Consider the following 27,635-nt stretch of genomic DNA (forward strand, 5'->3'; position numbering starts at 1 on the left):
CGGTTATCAAAACAAGGCATACAGTTACACACCTTCTTGCGAAAACTAGCTAAGATCCACGCTCTTCGAACCTAAAGTCAAACAAGATACACATATCAGCTTTACAACCAATAGGGTTAATGATTAGCTTTACCCCTAAATCGACAACCCTTGCTCACCTTGGTTGAGAAAATACCACTACTCCTATATGATAGTTGGCTAGAACCGATCACCCTTCCTCATTGACTAACTGTGACAAAACAGTCAACTATCAGTCACGACTACCTAACCCAAGGGTTGATGTGCACGAATCCGAAAGGCACAACCCCTAGATTAGAGCACAAATATTCGACCACCACACAACACAACCACATCTATCTCCAGTTGAACCAAATAATTGAGAGTAGGATTACCTTAGATGAAATCACAAAGAGGTTCCGAAAGCTTTAGCACTTCTGATAAACCCCTCAAGACACTTAGGACCTAGCGAACCAATAACACATAGAGGGTCAAAAGTTGCAATCCGAACCCAAAAGAAGAAGAAGCATTCGACTTTAAAGAAAGAAAAGGAAAGGAAAGCAACTTGAAACTATAGAAAGAATGAAAGACAAAACTCACCGAATGACTACCACTACCACCGAAACATAAACAAAGGGAGAGAAAGAACGAAAAGTTTAGTCGGCTAGAATATGAGAGAAGAGGGACAAAGGTTCGGCCAAAAGAAGAGTTAAGATTGAGAGGAGAAAAAGGCAATATTCGGCTTTGAGAATGCCTAAAAGTAATTGGGTCACCAAGGTAGAGCACGAAAACACCCAAGAAAAAAACAAGCAAATTTGGCACTTAGGAAAACCGAAACTAGGTGTCACTCCCAAAACTCAAAATTTGGCACAAAGAAAGAATACTCTAAAAGTTCCCATAATGCTTAAATGCCTACCAAAGAGACCCCTACTTGAATTTGCATGCACAAGCTTCCCCAATCGGCTACAACTCTTCAAGCTTTGAATTCCTTGATTTACTCCTCCAAATTCTCCTCCATAATCCCCTCCTCAACTTACTCCCACGTCATGTTCAAATTCCCTGACCAAATCAACCTTGCACCACATAGAATTTTACTCTAATTCAACCACCTGCCACCCAAAAGTGCAAGATAAATACTCATCAATATCCCATGCCAGTGCTCAAACCCTGGACCTCCTTGCCACCCTTGTGACACCACCTTGCCACTACATGACAAGGCTCTTTGTGTCACCATTTATCCTCAATTAACTAAAAGGTCTACAAGCCAAAATCTGGGTTCCTTTAAAAGAAAACTAAAATAAGAGCCAAGACTTGAACCCAGGCTCCCTTACAACCTTAATGACGCCCCAACCACTAGACTACATGCTTCTTTGTGTCATTTATTTAACACCATAATTTAAAAGGCCTTCATCCAAACATTCAGGGTTTTATTCACTTAAAACCAATTTTTTTTCTAAAGCCCAGGTTTGAACACAAGATTTCTCCAACACTTCTCAAGGCTATTAACCACTAAAGCAGACATTTAATTGTGTCATTTCCTTGCACAATTAAATACTTATATAACACCTCCTTACAGACCCACATTCAAGGCCCAATACTTCGAGGCCCAAATTTGGGGCGTTACAATTCTACCCCCTTAAAGAAATTTCGTCCTCAAAATTTCCAACTATCAAAACAGTCGCACAACCCAGACTACACCACTACACTCTCGCTGCGCACTCCGATCCCAATAACACTTCCACACTTTAACTTGAACTTGAAACCTCTTACACACACCCAAAACATCTAACCATTGGAGAAGATAGACATCACACGTATACAATTTCTATGTCCAAATCATCACACTCAAACAAAACATACCTGACTTAATAGTGATTTGGCAGTCTCGAGCCCGGTGCTCCTGAGACTCGCATCTGAGACATGCTCCTGACTTCCTCCAGTATTCTTCCGGGTGACGCCTTCTGTAATACTCACAAGTTGGAAAGTTTTGACGCATTTTAACATCCTGCATAGAATGAGGCTCCAGCCCTAGAGAACTGCGATCTCTCTTCTTCTTACAGTCCACATACCAGCCTGGAGTGTTTTACCAATCTTCTTAACTTCCTCCAGTACTTCCTGTAACACCCCGAACCCGAGACCATCGCCGGTGTCGGACACGAGGGGTTAACAAGCCAAGTCCACATATTTTGCCCACCAATTTGACATTTCCAGTCAGGCTGGAAAACTGCGTCACTGTCGCCTTAAAAATCATATCTCGAGTTTCAAAACTCGGAAACTGGTTTCGTAAATTTTCCCTGAATTTAGACTCATATATCCATCCATGGATTTATTTCTAGAATTTTTGGTCAGGCCAATTGGTACAGTTTATTAGTTAAAGTCACCCATTTTACAGGGATCGACTTCTTTAACCTTCGCGCGTTACAACTTGAATATCTCTCTGTACAGGGCTTTAATACTGGTGCCGTTTGTTTCTAATGAAACTAGACTCAAAATGGAATCTGTACATATAAGGCATGACTCCTAATTCTTTCTGGATAATTTATAGTAAATTTTAAAAGTTGCGACAGGGGACCCAGAAACCGTTCTGGCCCTGTCTCACAATAGCTTTAATATCTCTTAACATGTAACTCCTATGACCATTTCGTTTCTTCCATATGAAAATAGACTCATCAAGGTTCATTTACATAGCTTATTCACTATTTAATACCATTCCTACAAATTTTGGTGATTTTTCACATTCACGTCACTGCAGCTGGCAGCATCTGTTTTAAGGTAGGTCTTACCTATTTTGTAGTCTCCATGAACCAACTAGTCTTGTCATACATAGGTTCACATATGATCATTTTAACCATACCAATGGCTGATCATGTGACCAACATTCCCATTTCAATCCATAATCACATCATGACACCATATATATATATACAAACCGCAAATAGTCTAAGTTCAGACTTCACTTTTACGAGCCATTTTTGCATGGCCGTACACATATACATCACAGCATATTTAAACCAACAAGGGTAGTCCTATACATGCCATTTCAAAGTTCAACCAAAATTTATACCAAAATAGAGGCGTTGATAGTGTGGATGACTTCGACTTTAATGATCCCGAATCCGATTGCTATCGAGCAAAATCTATAAAACAGAGAGCCAAAGCAGCGGGGTAAGCATTTTTATGCTTAGTAAGTCTCAAGGAATATAATCAGCTTTAATTAAAGCAATACATTCACATAGCCAAATGCATCATTTCATTAATACACATTCACATAATCATTCTTACTTCACACTTCATCATTATATACTTTCACAAAGTATCAACCAATTCAATAGCTGAAATTAGTTAGTCGATTGAGCGAATGTTGCTCAAACATGTCGACTTTCAATGCACATATAAACGTACCTTATTCTTTGGGCTTTTCGAGCGTACTAATCAATTTATTACAGCAACCAACACTCACCTCCAGCCCAAGCTTCTTGAATACAACCGGATATAACCACGTGCACGAATGCCTTGGTCTTAGCCGGATAGAATGACTCGCACGAATGCCTTGGTCTTAGCCGGATGTAGCCACTAGCACAATTGCCTTGGTCTTAACCGGATATAATTTCAGCATAAGCGTCTTGAGTTTAGCCGGATATCATTCAATTGCTCATGCACACATACATCAATAATCATTAGACATTCATGTTTCATTTTCGTTACTAAGGCTCAAACACAAATGTAATCACTAGCATAATCGCCTTGGGACTTAGCCGGGTATCATTCAAATACTCATACACATAAATCAATAATCATTACACATCCATATTTCATTTCACATAATTCAAGTAGGGTCACTTCTTGAGGACTTACCTCGGATGTTGTCGAGCGGCTTTTACGGCTATTCGATCACTTTTCCTTCCCTTGTCCAATTGTGGCCCTCTAAGCTCTTGAGCTAATTCAAACAAATTCAATTTATTAAAACCTCATTGTGCTAGCTTATGGCGAATATGACAAGGAGTTTAAGCGGTCATATGGCCACCCTTTAGCTTGAATACACAATGGTCATGCACATTTTATACTACATCAAGCAATTCAATACAATTCATTCGAGCATCAAGGAAAAGCTAAGGCCATCAATAGGCTACCTAAGGCCGAATATACATGTCCATGTTGAGGCCAATTATGCACTAATACCACACAAAACAGCATGCATTTTACTAGTTAATGCTTTGCATATTGTAGCTCAAAACTTATAATATAGCATCAAGCACTCATATGTGTGCTAGGCAGAATGTGCTTGCAATTTCACAAACATTCTTCAACATCTTCTTCTTTAAACAAACATATTCATCACTTACTTCATAACCAAAACATCATGTGCAAACATATATATACATATATGAGCATGGCGAATTTCAAGGTGTCCATAGCCATCCAAAACACAAATTTTAACTAACATGCAAGAAGCATGAACCATGCTCATGAATGCATCATGGCGAATACATCACAATCATGCCCTTTCAACTTCAATCATGGTTAAACAAAAGAAAACTCAAAGTCTTACTCAAGATGGCTACAAAGAAATCTCAAGAGTAGACAATCCATCATTGCATGCATCATCATCAAGCTTCACACTTAGCATGCAATGGCTTTATCACCATATTCACTTTGGCCGAATTTCATTCCCATGACATAACAAAGATTTGAACCATGGGCTAACAAGAACATCAATCTAGCAACCACAAACATGCATGAATCTCATGGCACAACCTCAAACATACCTTACTCTTGATGCAAGTATAGCCAACCTCTTCCTAATCCTCTTCCAAACCAAGTATGAAGCAAAACTCCTTCCTTATCCTTAGTGTTTTCGGCCAAAAAGAGAGTGAAAATAGATGAACAATTTTTTTTCTTTTCTTTCTTTAGGACATTCGCCAAGAGCTATGGAGAAAGATGAACACTTTTTTTTTTTGTTTCTCATCCTACTAACATTAATTTTTTTTCCATACTCTTATTTTATTATTTCTAACATCCACCACTAGCAAAACATGTTTAAGACATGTTTTCTTTTATATATTCATCACCATGGCCGCCACTTCCTTCTCTTTGGGTAAATTGACATGCAAAACCATTCTTTTGCATGCATGTACTATTAGACCTTTGAAGATTGGCCTATCACCTTTCAACAATGTTTCATATAAGTCCATCTAAATAAATTCACATAGAAATGATCAAATTAATGCATGCAACTTTCACACATGCATTTGCTAACATCATAAACATAGAATATAACTTCTAATTACTTATAAGACTCGGTTTAATGGTCCCGACACCACTTCCCGACTAGGGTCAAATTAGGGACGTCACAACTCTCCCCCACTTAAGAAATTTTCGTCCCTGAAAATCTTACCGGTAAATAGGTTTGGATATCGCTCTTTCATAGAGTTCTCGGTCTCCCAAGTAGCTTCTTCTATCCCGTGCTTGAGCCATAACACTTTCACTAGCGGAACCCGCTTGTTTCGCAACTCTTTCACTTCCTGTGATAGGATACGAATCGGTTCTTCCTCATAACTCAAATTAGCTTGAATTTCAATTTCTTATGGACTAATCACGTGCGATGGATCGGATCTATAGCGTCGAAGCATCGAAACATGAAAGACATCGTGAACCCTTTCGAGTTCAGGGGGCAAAATCAAACGATATGCCACTGGACCGACTCGCTCGGATATCTCATATGGCCCAATGAACCTCGGGCTCAACTTGCCCTTACGGCGAATCGAGTATTTTTTCCAAGGCGAAACCTTGAGAAACACTTTATCTCCCACGATACTCGATGTCCTTACGCTTGAGATCCGCGCCGACTTCGGCGATCGGAGGCTATCTTTAGACTTTCACGGATTACTTTCACTTTCATTCAGCATCTCTAATCAAATCCACCCGAAAATTTTGCTTTCACCGAGCTCGGTCCAAAACAATGGTGTACGGCATTTACGACCGTACAAAGCCTCGTAGGGTGCCATCTTAATACTTGATTGAAAGTTTGTTGTTGTAAGCGAATTCAATCAACGGCAAATACCGTTCCCATGAACCACAAAACTCGAGGACGCAACATCTCAACATATCCTCAAGTATCTGAATTATCCGCTCGGATTGACCATCGGTTTGGGGGTGAAAGCGGTCTGAAATGCAACTTGGTACCCAAAGCTTCTTGCAACTTTTTCCAAAATCGCGAGGTAAATCTCGGATCTCTATCCGACCACGATGGAAATAGGCACCCGTGTAATCTCACAATCGAGAAGCGTACAATTCGGCTAATTTGTCCATTGAAAAATCCGTACGTACGGGGACAAAGTGAGCCGACTTAGTCAATCTATCTACCACGACCCAAACCGCATCCTTCTTACTTGCTGACAATGGCAGTCCGGATACAAAGTCTATTGTGACTCGATCCCATTTCCACTTGGGTATCGTGATTGGCTGAAGTAATCCTGAAGGCACTTGATGTTCCGCTTTCACTTGTTGACATATTAAACATCTCGAAACAAAGTCGGAGATGTCTCGTTTCATACCATGCCACCAAAACTGACGTTTCAAATCATTGTACATCTTCGTACACCCCGGGTGGATTGCCATTCGGCTACAATGGGCTTCATTCAGAATTATCGAAATGAGTTCCGAATTCTTTGGAACACACAGACGACTTTTGAACCTCAAAAAATCGTCATCATCAATTTGAAATTTCGAGTCCTTGTTCGGAACACACTCAGCCCGTTTTGCAGCCAACTCGTCGTCGACTTTCTGAGCTTCTCGAATTTGATGTATCAATAGTGGTTTGGCTTTCAATTCAGCTACTAACACACTATCGGATCGAGCATGACAAGTGCACGTTCATCGCTCGTAAAGCGAATAATGATTTGACTTAAGGCATCCGCAACCACATTCGCCTTTCGGGTGATAGTCAATGACCAGCTCATAATCCTTTAACAGCTCGAGCCAACGTCTTTGTCGCAGATTTAAGTCTCTTTGGGTCATCAAATATTTGAGACTTTTGTGATCCGAGTACACATGGCACCTTTCACCAAATAAGTAATGTCGCCAAATCTTTAAGGCGAATACGATGGCGGCCAATTCGAGATCATGGGTCGGATAATTTTTCTCATGTGGCTTTAATTGCCTCGACGCATAGGCCACAACTTGACCTTCTTGCATCAATACACAACCTAACCCAAATAGGGAGGCGTCATTATAGATGACAAACTCTTTGCCGGACTCGGGTTGCACTAGAATTGGGGCTTCAGTCAAATAAGTTTTCAGTTGATCGAAACTTTTCTGACATTTCTCCGTCCATTCGAACTTAACATCCTTTTAGAGTAGCTTCGTCATCGGCGTGGCTATTGTTGAGAAGCCTTTTACAAATCGTCGGTAATAACCGGCAAGCCCCAAAACTCGAACCTCGATAATATTTCTGGAGGCTTCCAATTAAGTATGGCTGAAATTTTATTCGGTCGACTCGAATACCCGATCTGAGATACCACATGACCCAAGAAGCTAACCTCTCTTAACCGAACTCACACTAGCTAAACTTAGCATATAATTGCTTATCCCGTAAAATCTGCAAAGCACTAACCTCGGTGTTCAGCATGTTCGGTCTCATTTCTTGAATAGACCAAGATGTCATCAATGAACACGACTACGAATCGATCCAAATATGGTGCGAAGATCCGATTCATTAAATCCATAAATACTGCGAGGGCATTAGTGAGCCCAAACGGCATCACTAGGAACTCATAGTGACCATATCTCGCTCAAGGCGGTCTTGGGTGCGTCCAATCTCGGATTCGCAATTGATAATAGCCCGATCTCAAATCTATTTTCGAGAACACCGAGGCTCCTTTCAGTTGATCGAACAAGTCATCAATACGTGGTAACGGATATTTGTTCTTTATCGTCGCTTTATTAAGTCGACGATAGTCGATCTGCAACCGCATGGTTCCATCCTTCTTTTTCACAAACAACACTGGCGCACCCCAAGGCGAAAAACTCGGGCGAGCAAAACCTCTATCCACCAATTCTTGCAACTGAGCCTTCAACTCCTTTAATTCCGTTGGTGCCATACGATACGGAGCTATCGAAATTGGAGTGGTACCAGGTACCAATTCGATGCCAAATTCTATTTCCCGAACAGGTGGTAAACCCGGCAATTCTTCAGGGAAAACATCCGGGTATTCACAAACCACGGGCACAGATTCGGGTTTCTTTTCTGATTCCTTGTCATCGAGCACATACGCAAGGTACGCTCCGCACCCTTTTCTTACATATTTCCGGGCCAACATTGCGATATTATACCGGCAACCCTTTAAGTCCGTAGACTCAACCCGAATTATCTCGTTATTCGCGCACCTCAAATCGATAGTCTTGCTTTTGCAATTTACAACCGCATCGTGCATGGTCAACCAATCCAAACCAAGAATAACGTCGAATTCATCGAACGGCAAAAGCATCAAGTCCGCCGGAAACAAGAACCTCGGAACACTAGGGGACTTTTCTTGCACACTTTGTTGACAAGCACGTAATGACCCAAGGGTTTGACACCGAATTACAAACTCGATGAGACTCAATAGGCAAAGTCTTCTTTGGATGCTAAGGTTTCACATATATAAGAATGAGTAGAACCGGGGTCAATCAAAGCAATCACATTAGTATTGAAAAGAGTGAAAGTACCGGTAATGACATCCGGAGAGGCATCTTGGCGTGCGCGTGTGGCATAAGTCCTAGCAGGAGCCCGAGCCTCGGATCGATGGTAGCATCTCTAGATCCTCTCGACCGCCACTAACATTGCCCACATTTCTAGGTGGCCTACCTCGGCGATGGTAGCCCCGGGTTTCCACTCGACTTACATTCTGTTCAAGCATCCTCGGGCAATCCTTCATAAAGTGGTCGGCCGATCCACACTTATAGCAGGAGCGATCACGGAACCAACAGCTCCCGAATGCCATTTGCCATAATGCGACACACTCCGCCTCTCTCGGCGATCATTTCCACCATCGGCGATCGAAGTGACTCGTGTGGTCACAGGGGTCGATCGTGTCCTCGTCTAGAAAAGCCCAAGCGCCTCTAGACCGGCTCACATCATCTCGAAATCTCTTGATGCTGTTGAAGAGACTTTCCGAGGACCTCTTCGAATTCTCCGGTTCCCACATCAACTTTTGTTTCTCCTTTCTAAGCTCTTGACTTTACAAGCTCGCTCAACAAGTACTACGAACTCTCGTATTTCGAGAATGCCAACGAACATCCTTATATCATCATTCAGCCCATCCTCGAGCGTTTACATAATAGCTTGGACGAAATGCATTCTCGCGTGTCGGCTAAGCCTCACAAATTTTCGTTCATAGTCGATGGCGACATAGAACCTTGCTTAAGATCAAGGAATTCCCTTCGCTTTTGGTCGATGAATCTCTGACTGATATACTTTTTTCGGAACTCGGTTTGAAAGAATTCCCAAGTCACTTGCTCTCTAGGTACCACAGAAGTTAGAGTACTCCACCAATAGTAGGCGGAATCACGTAGCAAGGAGATGGTACGCTTTAAGCACTCATCGGGTGTACAAGATAGCTCATCGAGCACCCGGATCGTGTTATCCAACCAAAATTCGGCTCGCTCGGCATCATCATCATCCGTAGCTTTAAATTCAGTGGCCCCATGTTTTCGAATCCTATCGACTAGGGGCTTACTTAACCTTATTTGGTCAGTCACCGGAGGTATTGTAGGTGCGGGGGTTGCATTTGTCGGGAATGGAGGTTGTGGAACAGCCGTGTTAGTTCGAATGTATTGGTTAAACCATTCGTTCATCACACTATAAAAGGCTTGCCTAGCCTCATCATTCGGATTGCTGGCCATAGGTTGAGAGTCCGCCGGCGCTATCCCTTGCGCGGGAGCAGGCGCCACACTCTCCACATCCTCAGCTATCGCTCGGTTGGGATCGGGATCCATTGCTATAAACAAACACAAAGTCAAATTGTCAGAAATCACCACACTATCGATTCATCATTTAATGGCATGTATAGCTAGACCCCAAACACATCACGATAGTCCTAGAATCGACTAAACCATGGCTCTGATACCAATAAAATTGTAACACCCCGAACCCGAGACCATCGCCGGTGTCGGACACGAGGGGTTAACAAGCCAAGTCCACATATTTTGCCCACCAATTTGACCTTTCCAGTCAGGCTGGAAAACTGCGTCACCGTCGCCTTAAAAATCATATCTCGAGTTTCAAAACTCGGAAACTGGTTTCGTAAATTTTCCCTGAATTTAGACTCATATATCCCATCCATGGATTTATTTCTAGAATTTTTGGTCAGGCCAATTGGTACAGTTTATTAGTTAAAGTCACCCATGTTACAGGGATCGACTGCTTTGACCTTCGCACGTTACAACTTGAATATCTCTCTGTACAGGGCTTTAATACTGGTGCCGTTTGTTTCTAATGAAACTAGACTCAAAATGGAATCTGTAAATATAAGGCATGACTCCTAATTCTTTCTGTATAATTTATTGTAAATTTTTAAAGTTGCGACAGGGGACCCAGAAACCGTTCTGGCCCTGTCTCACAATAGCTTTAATATCTCTTAACATGTAACTCCTATGACCATTTCGTTTCTTCCATATGAAAATAGACTCATCAAGGTTCATTTACATAGCTTATTCACTATTTAATACCATTCCTACAAATTTTGGTGATTTTTCACATTCACGTCACTGCAGCTGGCAGCATCTGTTTTTAAGGTAGGTCTTACCTATTTTGTAGTCTCCATGAACCAACTAGTCTTGCCATACATAGGTTCACATATGATCATTTTAACCATACCAATGGCTGATCATGTGACCAACATTCCCATTTCAATCCATAATCACATCATGACACCATATATATATATACAAACCGCAAATAGTCTAAGTTCAGTACTTCACTTTTACGAGCCATTTTCGCATGGCCGTACATATACATCACAGCATATTTAAACCAACAAGGGGTAGTCCTATACATGCCATTTCAAAGTTCAACCAAAATTTATACCAAAATAGAGGCGTTGATAGTGTGGATGACTTGACTTTAATGATCCTGAATCCGATTGCTATCGAGCAAAATCTATAAAACAGAGAGCCAAAGCAGCGGGTAAGCATTTTAATGCTTAGTAAGTCTCAAGGAATATAATCAGCTTTAATTAAAGCAATACATTCACATAGCCAAATGCATCATTTCATTAATACACATTCACATAATCATTCTTACTTCACACTTCATCATTATATACTTTCACAAAGTATCAACCAATTCAATAGCTGAAATTGTTAGTCGATTGAGCGAATGTTGCTCAAACATGTCGACTTTCCAATGCACATATAAACGTACCTTATTCTTTGGGCTTTTCGAGCGTACTAATCAATTTATTACAGCAACCAACACTCACCTCCAGCCAAGCTTCTTGAATACAACCGGATATAACCACGTGCACGAATGCCTTGGTCTTAGCCGGATAGAATGACTCGCACGAATGCCTTTGGGTCTTAGCCGGATGTAGCCACTAGCACAATTGCCTTGGTCTTAACCGAATATAATTTCCAGCATAAACGTCTTGAGTTTAGCCGGATATCATTCAATTGCTCATGCACACATACATCAATAATCATTAGACATTCATGTTTCATTTTCGTTACTAAGGCTCAAACACAAATGTAATCACTAGCATAATCGCCTTGGGACTTAGCCCGTATCATTCAAATACTCATACACACATAAATCAATAATCATTACACATCCATATTTCATTTCACATAATTCAAGTAGGGTCACTTCTTGAGGACTTACCTCGGATGTTGTCGAACGGCTTTTACGGCTATTCGATCACTTTTTCCTTCCCCTTGTTCAATTGTGGCCCTCTAAGCTCTTGAGCTAATTCAAACAAATTCAATTTATTAAAACCTCATTGTGCTAGCTTATGGCCGAATATGGCAAGGAGTTTAAATGGTCATATGGCCACCCTTTAGCTTGAATACACAATAGTCATGCACATTTTATACTACATCAAGCAATTCAATACAATTCATTCGAGCATCAAGGAAAAGCTAAGGCCATCAATAGGCTACCTAAGGCCGAATATACATGTCCATGTTGAGGCCAATTATGCACTTAATACCACACAAAAACAGCATGCATTTTACTAGTTAATGCTTTGCATATTGTAGCTCAAAACTTATAATATAGCATTAAGCACTCATATGTGTGCTAGGCGAATGTGCTTGCAATTTCACAAACATTCTTCAACATCTTCTTCTTTAAACAAACATATTCATCACTTACTTCATAACCAAAACATCATGTGCAAACATATATATACATATATGAGCATGGCGAATTTCAAGGTGTCCATAGCCATCCAAAACACAAATTTTAACTAACATGCAAGAAGCATGAACCATGCTCATGAATGCATCATGGCGAATACATCACAATCATGCCCTTTCAACTTCAATCATGGTTAAACAAAAGAAAACTCAAAGTCTTACTCAAGATGGCTACAAAGAAATCTCAAGAGTAGACAATCCATCATTGCATGCATCATCATCAAGCTTCACACTTAGCATGCAATGGCTTTATCACCATATTCACTTTGGCCGAATTTCATTCCCATGACATAACAAAGATTTGAACCATGGGCTAACAAGAACATCAATCTAGCAACCAAAAACATGCATGAATCTCATGGCACAACCTCAAACATACCTTACTCTTGATGCAAGTATAGCCAACCTCTTCCTAATCCTCTTCCAAACCAAGTATGAAGCAAAACTCCTTCCTTATCCTTAGTGTTTTCGGCCAAAAAGAGAGTGAAAATAGATGAACAAATTTTTTTCTTTTCTTTCTTTAGGACATTCGGCCAAGAGCTATGGAGAAAGATGAACACTTTTTTTTTTTTTGTTTCTCATCCTACTAACATTAATTTTTTTTTCCATACTCTTATTTTATTATTTCTAACATCCACCACTAGCAAAACATGTTTAAGACATGTTTTCTTTTGCCCATATTCATCACCATGGCCGGCCACTTCCTTCTCTTTGGGTAAATTGACATGCAAAACCATTCTTTTGCATGCATGTACTATTAGACCTTTGAAGATTGGCCTATCACCTTTCAACAATGTTTCATATAAGTCCATCTAAATAAATTCTCATAGAAATGATCAAATTAATGCATGCAACTTTCACACATGCATTTGCTAACATCATAAACATAGAATATAACTTCTAATTACTTATAAGACTCGGTTTAATGGTCCCGACACCACTTCCCGACTAGGGTCAAATTAGGGACGTCACACTTCCCTTACTAACCGGGTTAGCGCCTCAGTACCAAGCTCTGGGTTATCGCTACCCGAAGTTGGCAGGCTTGTCCTAACTTCCGTCTCTTGAACCATATCATGTTCCGATGAAGCTGGTGCCTCCCTAGCAGGCATGTGACCCGATGCTGAAGACCCAGCCGTAGCAATTCCTCAGCCTCTACCGTCGCCTCTTGTACCACTTCCACAAATACCTCTAGAGCTCATATCAATTCGCGTATTATCTGAATTTAGGAGTTTTATGCATCAGTTTGTAATTCCAGTAATTATTAACATATATGTTATGAACGACAGTAATTAGGTTTTGTTTTCGCAGAACAAGGTCTTACTACAGTTTTTAGTTTTCTATAGTTTCAGTTTCCGACAATCTCAGCTTACTCTAACTATAGAGTTGCAGTATAGTCCTACTATTTATAGTAGTTTCTCCGTAACATTTTAGTCTATAACAGTAAACAAAGTCAGAGAACTTATAGATTTAGCGTCAGAGACTCAGTGTACCACACATTTAGTATAACCTTTCAAAATAATTCAAATCGTTTAAAATAGTTCTTTTAGAATTTCAAAGTTTTAGAAAGAACCCAAAATTCATAGTTGAGTTTTGCAACTTGGCTCTGATACCATTAAATGTAACACCCCAAACCTGGCCTAAATATTATGGTCGAATTTGTCATGTCACATCAAAGTGCTTTTCGAAGACTTGATCTCTTCGGTAAAAATCCATTATTGAATTTAAATCCTTTTATTGCTATTCAAAAATAGTTCTTGTCAAAACGTTTACCAATTTATTTGACCTTGGTACATTTATCTAACCTAAATTGCGGAAGCATTTTGAAAACTTTGTTGTTGAAAGCTCGTGTTCTTTTAGAAAACCGTGACAATTTGAAAACTCGTGTTTTCCTAGACTAGGAGTTTATCATAGAAATTCACAAGTGCCAATTAAAACACAAAATCACCAATGGCCTTATTACATAATCAGAACCCCAAAACAAAACTTAAATAAATAAAGTTAAAAGTAGATCATTAGCAAACTTACAGCCACCTTCGAGTCTTTCACAGCACAAAACTGTCTAAGGTTTGGAATTACCTGTACAGTTAAAACAAATGGGTGAGTTTACAAAAACTCAGTGTGTAATCCCTTATCATTCAAATAGTAAACAATGCATGTAGTAACAGTCTGGGCCTGAGCCCTATTCAGTATCAGTACAGCTTGGGCCTTAGTCCTATATAGTAACAGTACAGGACTAAGCCCAATATAGTATTAGTGCCGTGTAGATATGCAACCCATCCCAATCAAACCAACACACCACCCGCACCAACCAACACACCATGTGGAGCTTAAATCGACCCACTAAACCAACACACCAATATCGCAATAAGTCTATCAACGAACGCAAACAAAGCGCTAATAATAGTTAACGTAGCGTAGCCACTAATATTAGAATGCATGGCAAAGCCACCAAAATAGTCAAAACGTGGCAAAGTCAGTAGTACAGTACTTCCTCCAAATCAGAATCCCAACCCCAATGCAGAATGTCATGTAATAAATATTACGTGAATGCAAAGTCATACTCAGCATAATCATATAAGTAAATCATAATCACATCAATCATACAGGACATGGGGCATAATCGTCATATTACCATACAGGGGTATTACAGTCATTTTTCTCTATAGGGGTATTTCGGTCATTTTACTCTACAAGGACATTACGGTCATTTTACAAACCAGGGGTATTTTAGTAATTTTGCAAATCAGGGGTATTTATGACCCATAATATGGTCCACCGTCACCTTGAGCAACTTAAGTAACCGAAACAGACATAACGGTGCAAATGGGCCTAAAGCCCAAACCCGGCCCAAGTGGGGCCCACACGCTCATGTGGCCCATTTAGCCCAAACTTAGATACGGTTATGTGTATACAATAGCCTCGTTCATTAATAGTCACATACTACAGATTTTATCCGTGTGGGGCTCACGAGCCCATTGGGCCCACACGGCACATTTCGGCCCATCGAGGCCCAAAAACAACCTAAGTCATGTGCGCGACATGACAAATCTACCTACTTCCCGCTTAACAGCAAAATTTACCCATGTGGGCCCACGGGCCTATTGGGCCCAGGCGACCCATTTAACCCCAGAACTATTCACGTGATACGAACGACGTAGCCCAGTCTAAAACTTACCACATAGCATACATTTTATCCGTGTGGGCCAACAAACCCATTGGGCCCACACGACCCAGCCCAGCCCAACATGGCCCAGGACGACTTATGCCATGTATGCGACATGATAAGCCTAACCATATTCCAACTAGCAGCTGATTTGACACAAGTTGGCCCATGGGACCATTGGGCCAATTCAACCCATTTCGTGGCTCAAGTGGCCCACTACGGCCTAAGCCCACGAATTTGTTCATGGTGGCCTTACTCGTCGTACGCCTACGTTTCGTGAGGTCGGTTCACCACACGCGCGATCGCATGTTCGTGTGGCGTCATAAGGCATATTTCTTTCTTTTTGGCATTTTGTAGATCTACAGTCATAGTAGAGTAAACAACACACACATTTTTGGCTTTTCAGCCGGTTATCAAAACAAGGCATACTGTTATACACCTTGTGAAAACTAGCTAAGATCCACGCTCTTCGAACCTAAAGTCAAACAAGATACACATATCAGTTTTACAACTAATAGGGTTAATGATTAGCTTTACCCCTAAATTGACAACCCTTGCTCACATTGGTTGAGAAAATATCGCTACTCCTCTACGATAGTTGACTAGAACCAATCACCCTTCCTCGTTGACTAATTGTGACAAAATAGTCAACTATTAGTTACGACTACCTAACCCAAGGGTTGATGTGCACGAATCCGAAAGGCACAACCCCTAGATTAGAGAAGAAATATTCGGCCACCACACAACACAACCACATCTATCTCCAGTTGAACCAAATAATTGAGAATAGGATTACCTTAGATTAAATCACAAAGAGGTTCCGAAAGCTTTAGCACTTCTAATAAACCCCTCGAGACACCAAAGACCCAGCGAACCAATAACACATAGAGGGTTAAAGATTGCAATCTGAACCCAAAAGAAGAAGAAGCATTTGGCTTTAAAGAAAGAAAATGAAAGGGAAGCAACTTGAAACTAGAGAAAGAATGGAAGATAAAACTCACCGAATGACTACCACCATCACCACCTAAACTTAAACAAAGGGAGAGAAATAACGAAAAGTGTAGTTGGCTAGAATATGAGAGAATAGGGACAAAGGTTTGGCCAAAAGAATAATTAATATTGAGAGGAGAAAAAGGAAATATTCGGCTTTGAGAAAGAGAGTAGAGAAAATGCCTAAAAGTAATTGGGTCACCAAGGTAGAGCACGAAAATGCACAAGAAGAAAATAGGCAAATTCGGCACTTAAAAAAATCGAAAATAGGTGTCACTCCCAAAACTCAAAATTTGGCACAAAGAAAGAATACTCTAAAAGTTCCCAAAATGCTAAAATGCCTACCAAAGAGACCCATAGCCGAATTCGAATACACAAGATTCCCAATCGGCTACACTCTCCAAGCTTTGAATTCCTTGATTTACTCCTTCAAATTCTCCTCCATATTCCCCTCATCAACATACTTCCACCTTATATTCAAATTCCCAGACCAAATCAACCTTCCACCACATAGAATTCTACTCCAATTCAACCACTTGCCGCCCAAAAGTGAAAAATAAATACTCGTCAATCTCTCATGCCAATGTTCGAACCCTGGACCTCCTTGCCACCCTTTCAATGCCACCTTGCCACTACACTACAAGGCTCTTTGTGTCACCATTTAACCTCAATTAACTAAAAGGTCTACAGGCCAAAATTCAAGTTCCTTTAAAAGAAAACCAAAATAAATTACAAGAGCCAAGACTTGAACCCAAGCTCCCTTACAACCTTAATGATGCCCTAACCACTAGACCATATGCTTCCTTGTGTCATTTATTTAACACAATAATTTAAAAGGCCTTCACCCAAACATCCAGGGTTTTATTCACTTAAAACCAAAATTTTTGCTAAAGTCCAGGCTTGAACCCAATATTTCTCCAACGCTTCTCAGGGCCATTAACCTCAAAAGCAGTCATTTAATTGTGTCATTTCCTTTTACAATTAAATACTTATATACCACCTCCTTATGGACTTACACTCAAGGGTTGATACTTCTAGGCCCAAATTTGGGGTGTTATACACACGGATAGAGACACGGGCGTGTGTCTCGGTTGTGTGTCAGGTATCCCCTATAGGTTTCAGAGGGTTACAAGTCAGGCTGTTACACAGCCTAGCACACTGGCGTGTGACTTGGCTGTGCGGCCCATGTTAGTGAGTTACATGGGTATGAGCACAAGTTGGGATATAGTTGTGTGTCCCTATTTTGAATGCCCACACGGCTTGAGACACGAGCGTGTCATTGGTTGTGTGACCCCTGCAGCTTTAAAAATTTTCAACATTTTTTGAAAAATTCTGAGTTTTTGATTTAGTCCCGATTTGTTTTAAATGCATATTTTGGGCCTCGAGGGCTCGTATATGGGACAATATGAACGCTTTTAATTGGTTTTTGATATGTTATGAAATGATCGAATTTATGTTTGTTTATACAGTAAACTCCGATAACACTCTATAACCCTGTTTCGACGATGGATACGGGTTAGGGGTGTTACAAATTGAGGATTTACTAATTGATCTATTTTCTTGTATGATTAGAGATGGTGGTTTTGGGCTAAAACTTTGATGTTTTAGATCGTAAATATTAATTATTTAATATTTACAAGGTAATTAATGCCATGTTAAAATTTGGTTATGAAATTTTATTGTTTAGATAGTTAATTAAGTGAAAAATACTGAATTGTAAAAGTTGCAAAGGTTAAATTCCATTAAATTAAAGGTATTAGATGCTAATTGAAAGGAAAGATAAGGTATTTAAATGGTTATTAAACATTTAATAATTATAATGGAGGGTTTGGGTAGCTAATAACATGAAATTTCATTAAATTTTAATGTTATAATCGTAATTTTGTAATTAAGCAAAATTTAAATAAAACAAAAGGCCAAAATGGCTATCATCTTCTCAATTCATTTTTTTTAAAGCTAAAACCACCATAGCTTAAGGGAGAAGCTTTTGGTTGAGCTTTGGGTTGCATGCTAGGTAGGTAATTTTTGCCCCATTTTAGTGATTTTTATGTTTTTAAGTTCGTATTAGCTTAATCTAGCTAACCCGAGGACTAACTTATAGAACTTTCAAATGTTTTGGAAGATAACATTAATGAATTTATTGTGTTCTTGAAATCTTATGTTAGATTGTTAAGTTTGGTTATTAAATAGTTCTATTTTGTAAAGTAATTTTTGGTAATTTTAATGTTTAAGGACTAAAATGTGAAAATAGTAAAAGTAAAAGGACTTCAAGTAAAATGACAAAAAATATGGGCTGTAATAGGGCCCCAACCAATTCAGCTAAACATGAATTTGAATAAAAATGGTTAAATTGCATGTTTTGGGCTAATGGACTAAATTGTATAAAAGTAAAATGTTGGGGGTAATTTTGTAAAAATGTAAAAAATGACTTAATTGCATAAAATATATTATTTTTTCTGTTATAGTTATTAAAATTAATGGAATTATTGTTTTAGATCCTAAAAGAGTGGAAAATTTAGGAAAAGAGAAAATTACCAAGTAGCCCCTATACTTTGTCGTTGCTACAGTTTAGTATGTACGTTCGTTCGATTTAATTTTAGTACATTTTTATATGTATTATATGAACTTAATTGTATATTGTTGGATTATATTGATGTGTATGATTGGAAATGGGAATAGTGGATTGAAATGACATCGATCACTAATTGAGATATTAAGAGTCGTTACTGCAAATCAATCTTGTAAGTTGTGCATTTATTTAAGCTTCTAATAATCTTTATATTCTTTGTTAATATACAATTATTAGGCGTTATATTATATATCGAATGAAGTTCAGTGAGCGATGTCCATCGATATACTGAATGAAGCTTAAATGAGTGTTACCTACTAAATCTATTGAAACATATGCGCTATCGAGCCATACCTATAGATCCTACTGAAAGTTGCTTAAACGAGCATTACTCACTGAATATATTGAAATACTGTATAGGTTGTTACTTCTTAGACAAAGGTTGCAATTTACGAAAATTTCATTACTTAATTTTAAATTGATTAATATGTTTGGTTGGAAAAGCTTAACGATTTATTTAATGAACTTACTAATCTTTATTCAAGCTTACCCGTATTTGTTTCATTTTGTAGATTATGTTTTGAGGGCTCAGAAAATTGGACCAACATGAGAAATCACACCATCTGGGAAATCTTTGGTAGAGTTTGATTTTAGTTGGTATATATGGCATGTATTAGGACCCTTTTGTATGTATGATATTGGTTCTTAGTTTTGAGCAAGTTTTACTTGAACTTGTGTTGTGTGATTGGAAAACAAATGAAATTAGGCATGTTTTACTAAGATAGGCTTATTGATTAAGAATGAAAATATTGACATTATGATGAACTATGATATGAAATGGAATTTGATTTTTTGATGTGTAAACTATAACTTGTACATGCAACTTGAAGGTATAATGTCATGAAATGCATTGAGGTGTCAATGATGGCGCATTGGTTAGGTAAGTTAGGATGTTTGAAATGGCATGTTTAGGTGTTTTTGAATGATGTTTAAAGTCATTTAATGTGTGCCCAAAATGAAATGATTAGTTATGCATGGTTTGGCCTTGGAATGACTTGGTTTTAGGTAAATTTTTGCTTTCACACGGTCTGAGACATGGGTTGTCACATGGCCCTAGGACACGGGTTGTCACATGGCCTAGCAACACGGTCGTGTGTCATTTTGAAATTTCTTAGTGTTCCAAGTCAGTGAATTACATGGCTTGAAACATAGGCGTGTAGGGCAACTCAGTGAGTTACATTGGTGAGGACACGGGTTGGGACAAGGCCGTGTGTCCCTTGTTCGAATATTGCACGACCTGGCCACACAGTCCTATGACCCATGTTTTCACATTTTTGCATATTTTTCTTAAAACTTCTATTTTGTTTCAAATTAGTCTCGATTTGCTTCTAAGTTATTTTTAGAGCTTCAAAAGTTCGATTTAAGAACTAAAACCGAATGATCTCTTTTATATTGAATATTACTTGTAATTATGGAATTGAATTGATTATTGAATGTAAATTGTGTTAACTATTCCAGCTTGACTGGTAACATTCGATATCCTATTCCAACAACGAAAATGGGATATGGGTGTTACACTCTGTTTCTTTCTGCACCTTAATTTTTTTTATTGAGTATTCTAAGATACTTTGATTATTTTTATGTTAGTTCTCTATTTCTTAATGTTCATATATTTTTGAACTAACCATTTTTTTCTCATCAATCTTTATTGGTTGTTTTTATAAAACAATAAGGGGGAGAAGAAAAGGTAAATTGATTAATTAATTTTATGCTAACCATATGCAAATTATGTGATCATTTTCCTCAAAGTCAAATTGAATGTCAAATTTTGAAAATGTATGTCAATTTTTTATTTTGGCCTTAAATTCAAAATGACTTTTATTAAAGTGGAGCAATGTATTCAAACAAATTTATCAAATGTTTTGTTATATCAAAAAGGGGGAGATTGCAAAATTAAGCTTTATTGAAAATATATTTTGATATAACAAATTAAAGGTTTTTTGAATAAAAGTTCAAATTAAACAAAATTGACTAAACGATTTCTCTAATGAAGTGTAAGAGATAAAATTTTTGAATCAATCTCAAAATCAAGTGAAAATGATTTTAATTAAGTAAGGTCTTTTTCAACTAGTCAAATAAATTTTTAAACAAGCTAGAATTGCTCCAGTCCAAAAGGTATTGATACTTTTCTGGCCAAGTATCGATATTTTCAAAATATGGATACCCCTTGGAAAAATGGTACCAAATTAGCATTATGTTTTTCACAAAATCAACTATGGATCGATTTGGTATCGATACCATTTATATGGTATCAATATTTCTTCTCTGGTATCGATATTTCAACTCCAACGGTCATTGAATTTAGCATTTATTGCAAAAAAATATTAGTCCCTTTTTTTCTAGTATCGATACTCACTATTGTAGGTGAATTAAATGATCTGGTTTTCACATTCCCAATGGCTCTGTTTATATCTCCAACAACCACAAGGGTTGGAATTCAATTCAGGGGTATAAATACTAGCTTCCAATGTAACACCCCTAACCCGTATCCATCGCCAAATTAGGGTTATGAAGTATTACCGATCATATCACGATCCATACAAGTATACATTACATTTTACAATTCGAAATTTAATCACATCATTTTTCGTATCATTATCAAATATCAAATCTTAAAATTCATATCGTTCATATGATAACATAATTAAAACATAATCCAACATAAATATCAACATAATTTATATATTTATATATAGAACATATAACAAATCAATAACTTCATTAATTGAATATCAAACCTAATTTTTACAAAAGTCTTGCACATGTATATGTTGTACTTCAAATGAAACAAATTTCAATACCAAACTTGCCATTCATTTATGCGGCATTACCATGTTAGTCAACATGAATTTCGTATTACATACATTAATACAAGTTAATGCATCCATTCAAATTCATGTATATATATATAGTCATTTAACCGCATTCAAATTAAGCTTTATAGTAAGTCACATTTACGGTCCATTAAACAACCGACATATAAGAGGTGCAAACATATTTCACTCTATTAACTAATCCTTTATTTAGTTGTTAAACATAATCTCAACCGGTCACACATTATCAAGTCACATACTTATTAAATGAACCACACACCAAAGCCGAATTGTTACCATATATATATTTAGCACATATAATAATCAATTATTTCACTAACAACTTGACTATTAAATGCCAAACCACAAACAACATGTCGTAAGCATAGTTATATATATTTTACCCATCACTAGGCATATCATTTGCTGTCTCCAAGAAAATTCACAAGACAAGTTACACATCTTAAATAAATCAATATAATAATCAAATTCACTTGTACTCCTATCCTTGCATAACCTTAGCCGAACCTTACTTATGTATATCCAAAGTCATCAACCACTTCAAGCATATAATACCTACCACAAATACTATGCATTCATAGTACATCACATTATAACCAAGATATATATATAAACCATGAGCAACATAACCAAATTCAAACATAAAAGTTAAGCCATTTTCGCATGGCTTAAATTACACATAACCAAAATCCAACATTTCAAAACATAGTCCAGCCTATACATGCCATAGATTCGAAAATTCACTTATAATGATACCGAAGGTAGTCGATAGTGTGATAGGCTTTACTGACAATTCCCGAGCTCGTAACTTGAATCCAAAATCTATAAAACAGAGTAAACATGAACACACTGAGTAAGCCATCATAGCTTAGTAAGTCATAAACAAATAAACAATCCAATGATATAATCAACTCATTTTAAACCAATTCGAATTACATTAACATTACCATGCTTAGACTCAAACTTACAATTTTCATAAATACTACAATTTCATACATAATTTCTACCTTGGCCGAATGCTCACAAAGTCAATTTAGCATATTATTATTCAACTTCCCAAGCCAAATAGTCATTATAAAACCTAGTCCACATACATTCCAATATATAAGCTCATATATCAAAATATAACTTCATATACACTAGTAATGTGGCTGAATACACATGATCATATATGCACATAGTTAAGAATCATTTCAATAAGATTCACAAGGCCGAATACACTTACCAAATTCACATATATTCTTTATTTGCATCAGACACAATTGTAACAAATATCAAGTTACTTACTTACCTTATTTCAATTAGACAACAAGCTAATTCATACTTGGCCATTTAACACATTTTACACATTCGATCAAAACTTAGCTTTGCCTGATGAACCATTCGGAATTGGATAGGACACTCAGATAATCACACATATATCGTACAATGCCAATATCCTCGATGTGGTCTTACATGTAATCACATATCGATTCCACTATCCCAAACAGGGTCTTACTGCACACATATATCAGAATCACATATCGATGCCATGGTCTTACTAGCACATCACATATCGGAATCTTATGTCATGACATATGTATCCTAGCTATTCCTAAGGTTCATACGGGGCTTTGGGATGTTGTAACTCAGTCGAAACGAATTCAGAAATATAGTTGCCAAGCTTACTCACATTCAGCTAATGCATATAAATACTGATATTTTCCATTTCAGCATGTATAATTTGCATTTAATTAAAATTAAGTACGTCTATTTGCTTATAAACTTACCTTGGACGATGTAAAACGGAACGGAACGACTAGTCGACAACTTTTGTTTTCCCCTGATCCAAACCTAATTTCTTTGGTTCTTGATCTAAACGTATTCAAATTAAACTCATTCAAACATATTTTCATTCAATTTAGTCCAAAAACACATAAATTGGAAAATTACCATTTTACCCCTAACATTTTACACTTTTTACAATTTAGTCCCTATTGCATAAAACACAAAATATGCAAAATTTCAATATACCCATGTTTGGGTGAATGTTCCTAGTGTCCATACAAGTCCATATATTTCATTTATTTCATATTTTAGTCCTTTAATTTATTATTTTTTTAATTTGGTCCTAATTACTCAAAATCATCAAAAACTTCAATACAAAACATGTTAATCCAAACCATATCTTTCATATTTCATCATCAAACAGCAAAAATCACAAGCTCTCAACAATGGCATAACTCAAAATATTCACCGAAATAAAAAATTCAAGCATGGGTTTACTAGTACTCGAAGCAACGATTTCAAAAATGTAAAAATTATCAAAAACCGAGTAAAAACGAACCTTGAATCAAGCTTGGAAGGTGGACGAACCTAGGTTTCATTTTCTTTTCTCTTGTTTTGGCAAGAAGATATTATGAATACAAAATAATGGTTTTATTTTCTTATGTTTTATGATATATTATATCTTATATTAACTAATGTTTAATTTACAAATATAACCTTAATGAAATATTATAAAAACTATATAATATATGCATAATACCGTCCATTCAATTTGTCAATGATATAATTGCAACATAAATCCTCCACATTAAAAGAAAAACCACTATTCGGCCTCTTTTACTATTAACCACCAAATTTTCATTTTACGCGATTAAGTCCTTTTATTTAATCGAACACTCAAACAACAAAATTAAATCACGAAAATTTCACAGATATAAATTCATACAAAATAAACATAAAAAATAGTTTTTAAATATTTTTTTGACTCAGATTCGTGGTCCCGAAACCACCGTTCCGATTAGGTTCTAAATTGGGATGTTACATCCAAAGATCCTACAGTAACAAAAAAGCATACTCAAGTAAAAATCATCAATCAAACAACCTTTGTGCCCAATTTTCCATGACATTAAAAATATATCCGACAAAGCCCGATCAATAATAATCTGATAAATGATAAATGATAAAAATGTTACTTATATGCTTGAAATGAATGTGGAATATGTTTATTTGAGTTATATGAATGTTATAGATGTATGAAATAATCACATGCTTAATAATGCTAGAAAAATGTTAAATCCCATTTGAATAAATGAAAAATCTATGGATATGTGATTTCTCAAAATGAATGAGGTCCTGCATTTGTTGCGGATGGGTAATTATGAAATAAGCCCTCTTGAGCGTATGTTATGGATTGGATTTAGCCCGGATGGGTAATCCAAAATAAGCTCTTTAGAGCATATGTCATAAAAAGATTTAGCCTGGATTGCTAATCCTGACTATGCTCTATTGAGTAAATATATATTAGAGACAGGATTTATCCTGGACTGGTAATCCTCTTGTATACATGTGTGGCTCGAGAGTGTACTCTCTAAGATAGTACCTTATTGGTACCATTGGACATGATTTGACGGATCCTAATTTGTACACCTCGAGTGTACTACCTGTGTATCCATCTATATTCTGATTAAAATTCAACGGGTAAAAATCTCGACATGAGAATATATGAATAAGAAATGAGTTATTACACGTATTTGTCTGAAATACATGAAAATGAGGATACATGACAATTGATATATGAAAACATGAGATGATTGATATATGGTAATATGGGATCATGATATTTGTACATGAAATTTATTTGATGAGTATGTTCATCCTTGATTATAGATTTGTACCCCTTGAGTGTACTATTTGTGACCTTGATGTTTCGAATGATATGAGTAAAGTTCTGACATGAAATAATTTGCACTTAAGATGAACTATTATGAAATTATACTTGTAATATAAAGAGATGATTTATACATGTTAAATGAATACATGTTGTGGAAAGCATATGTGCCTGGAAACTTGATCGCTGTTGAGCCCATATATGTTTTGATGTTTGTGACAGCCCAAAATTGACCCTAGTCGGGAAGTGGTTTCGGGACCACTAAACCGAGTCACCGAAATGTTTGAACGTAATATTTATTGTCTAGAATATGTATTTACGAATGTGTAAAAATTTCAAGCTTCGGTTTAGTCGATTGCATGTGAATTCAGTTAGTAGGACTTGTATGTCACTTTTGAAAAATGATAGGCTAATCTATAAGGACCTAATAGTACATGTAGTCAAAGGGAGGACTTGCATGTCAAAATCCCCCAAGTGCTAGTGGCCGCCATGACAAGGAAGCATGGGCAAGACATGTCATGAAACATGTTGGGTGAGTGTTTTATGTTGAAATAAATAAAATAAGGTGCATGAGTAATAAAAAAAAGTGTGTGTGTGAAGGCTTTCCCTCCCTCCCCATTGCCGTGCAAGTGAGAAGAAAAACAAAAAAAAAGCTTTGTTCATCTTTTTTTCCATCCTTTTAGTGAAAATCTCAAGGGAGAAGAAAGGGTCCTTGCTCATGGTTGGTTTGGAATAGGTTGACCATCCTTGTAGCTAGATTAAGGTATGTTTAATATGGTGCCATGAGATTCATGCATGTTCTTAGTTGCTAGTTTTAGTTCTAATTAGTCCATGATTCAAAACCTTGCTATGTCATGGGGATGATAGTATGAAATGAAAATTTGAGATAAGTAAGGTTAAATTTGATTTGGTAAAATCGGCCATATGGGTGTATATGTTTGTAAAATATATTTTCTTTGTTAACTCCTTACAATCGGTTGTAGGAGTAATATTGGCTTATAAGGTTGAGTTGATTCATGATGTTGTATGTTAGGATTAAAATACTTGAGACTAGATTAGCTTAATGGTGACCATGCATTGACCTTGAAGCATTAAACAAATGTTGGTTGAGATTTTGATATTTTGAACAAAGATAGTTGTGAAATGGGGTGAAAACCATTAAGTTATACACATAAAAATCCAGCAAGAAGATTAAACTACTAAATGTATTCATTTTAGATCAAGACATCAAAGAGGAGAACCAAGCAAAGGCAAAGCAAAGATAATCGAGTAGTAGATTGGGAATCATTTCATCCGATATAAGGTAAGTCATTAAGCACTTATTTGTACTAATTTAAAGGGTCGTAATGTCCAAGTAATGATGCTGAATGGAATGGTAGAATATATATATAAACATGTATGTATGTGGTGATAAAAATATTGAATTGAAAGAAAAGAGGTGAGATGTATTGAATGATCGGTTTGGCACTAAGTGTGCGGGTGTAAACATTTATAATCACAAATTGGCACTAAGTGTGCGGGTTCAAATTATACAGCACTAAGTGTGCAAGTTTGATTATATAGCACTAAGTGTGCGAGTTCGACTATTAAGCACTAAGTGTGCGGGCTTATTGCACATCCTCTAATAAACGTACATGTTCTATGTGCGCGGCCTTACCGAGTCAATCATGGACAGCGGTACGAGTAAACACCTTGAGCTCATGAGGAATGGACATTTTATTTATATTTGGAATTTTGGTTTGGTAAGTCTTGATCTATGTTCGAAAATAAATGCATGCAATGTCATATGGCGTAATGTATGAAATATCAAGTAGGGCTTGGTATGTGACCAAACCGAAATGCCTAAAGAATTATAGTACCGTTTGGGGTGTGGATGGAGGATTTTAATCCCGCATTAATTATTTTCTTTTATGGTATATTATTACTGAACGGCAATATAATGCTTATGGCTTACTGAGTTATATACTCAACCGG

General features: G+C 37.3%; 1 pseudogene; it reads right to left on the minus strand.

Moving 5' to 3' along the window:
• Nucleotides 1–403: 403 nt before the first annotated feature.
• The window catches only part of LOC108462152 (amino acid transporter AVT6E-like), a 75,408-nt pseudogene continuing 48,176 nt past the window's right edge, over nucleotides 404–27,635 (minus strand).

The sequence above is a fragment of the Gossypium arboreum genome, chromosome 8, assembly GCF_025698485.1.
Source record: "Gossypium arboreum isolate Shixiya-1 chromosome 8, ASM2569848v2, whole genome shotgun sequence".
Classification (NCBI taxonomy): Eukaryota; Viridiplantae; Streptophyta; class Magnoliopsida; order Malvales; family Malvaceae; genus Gossypium; species Gossypium arboreum.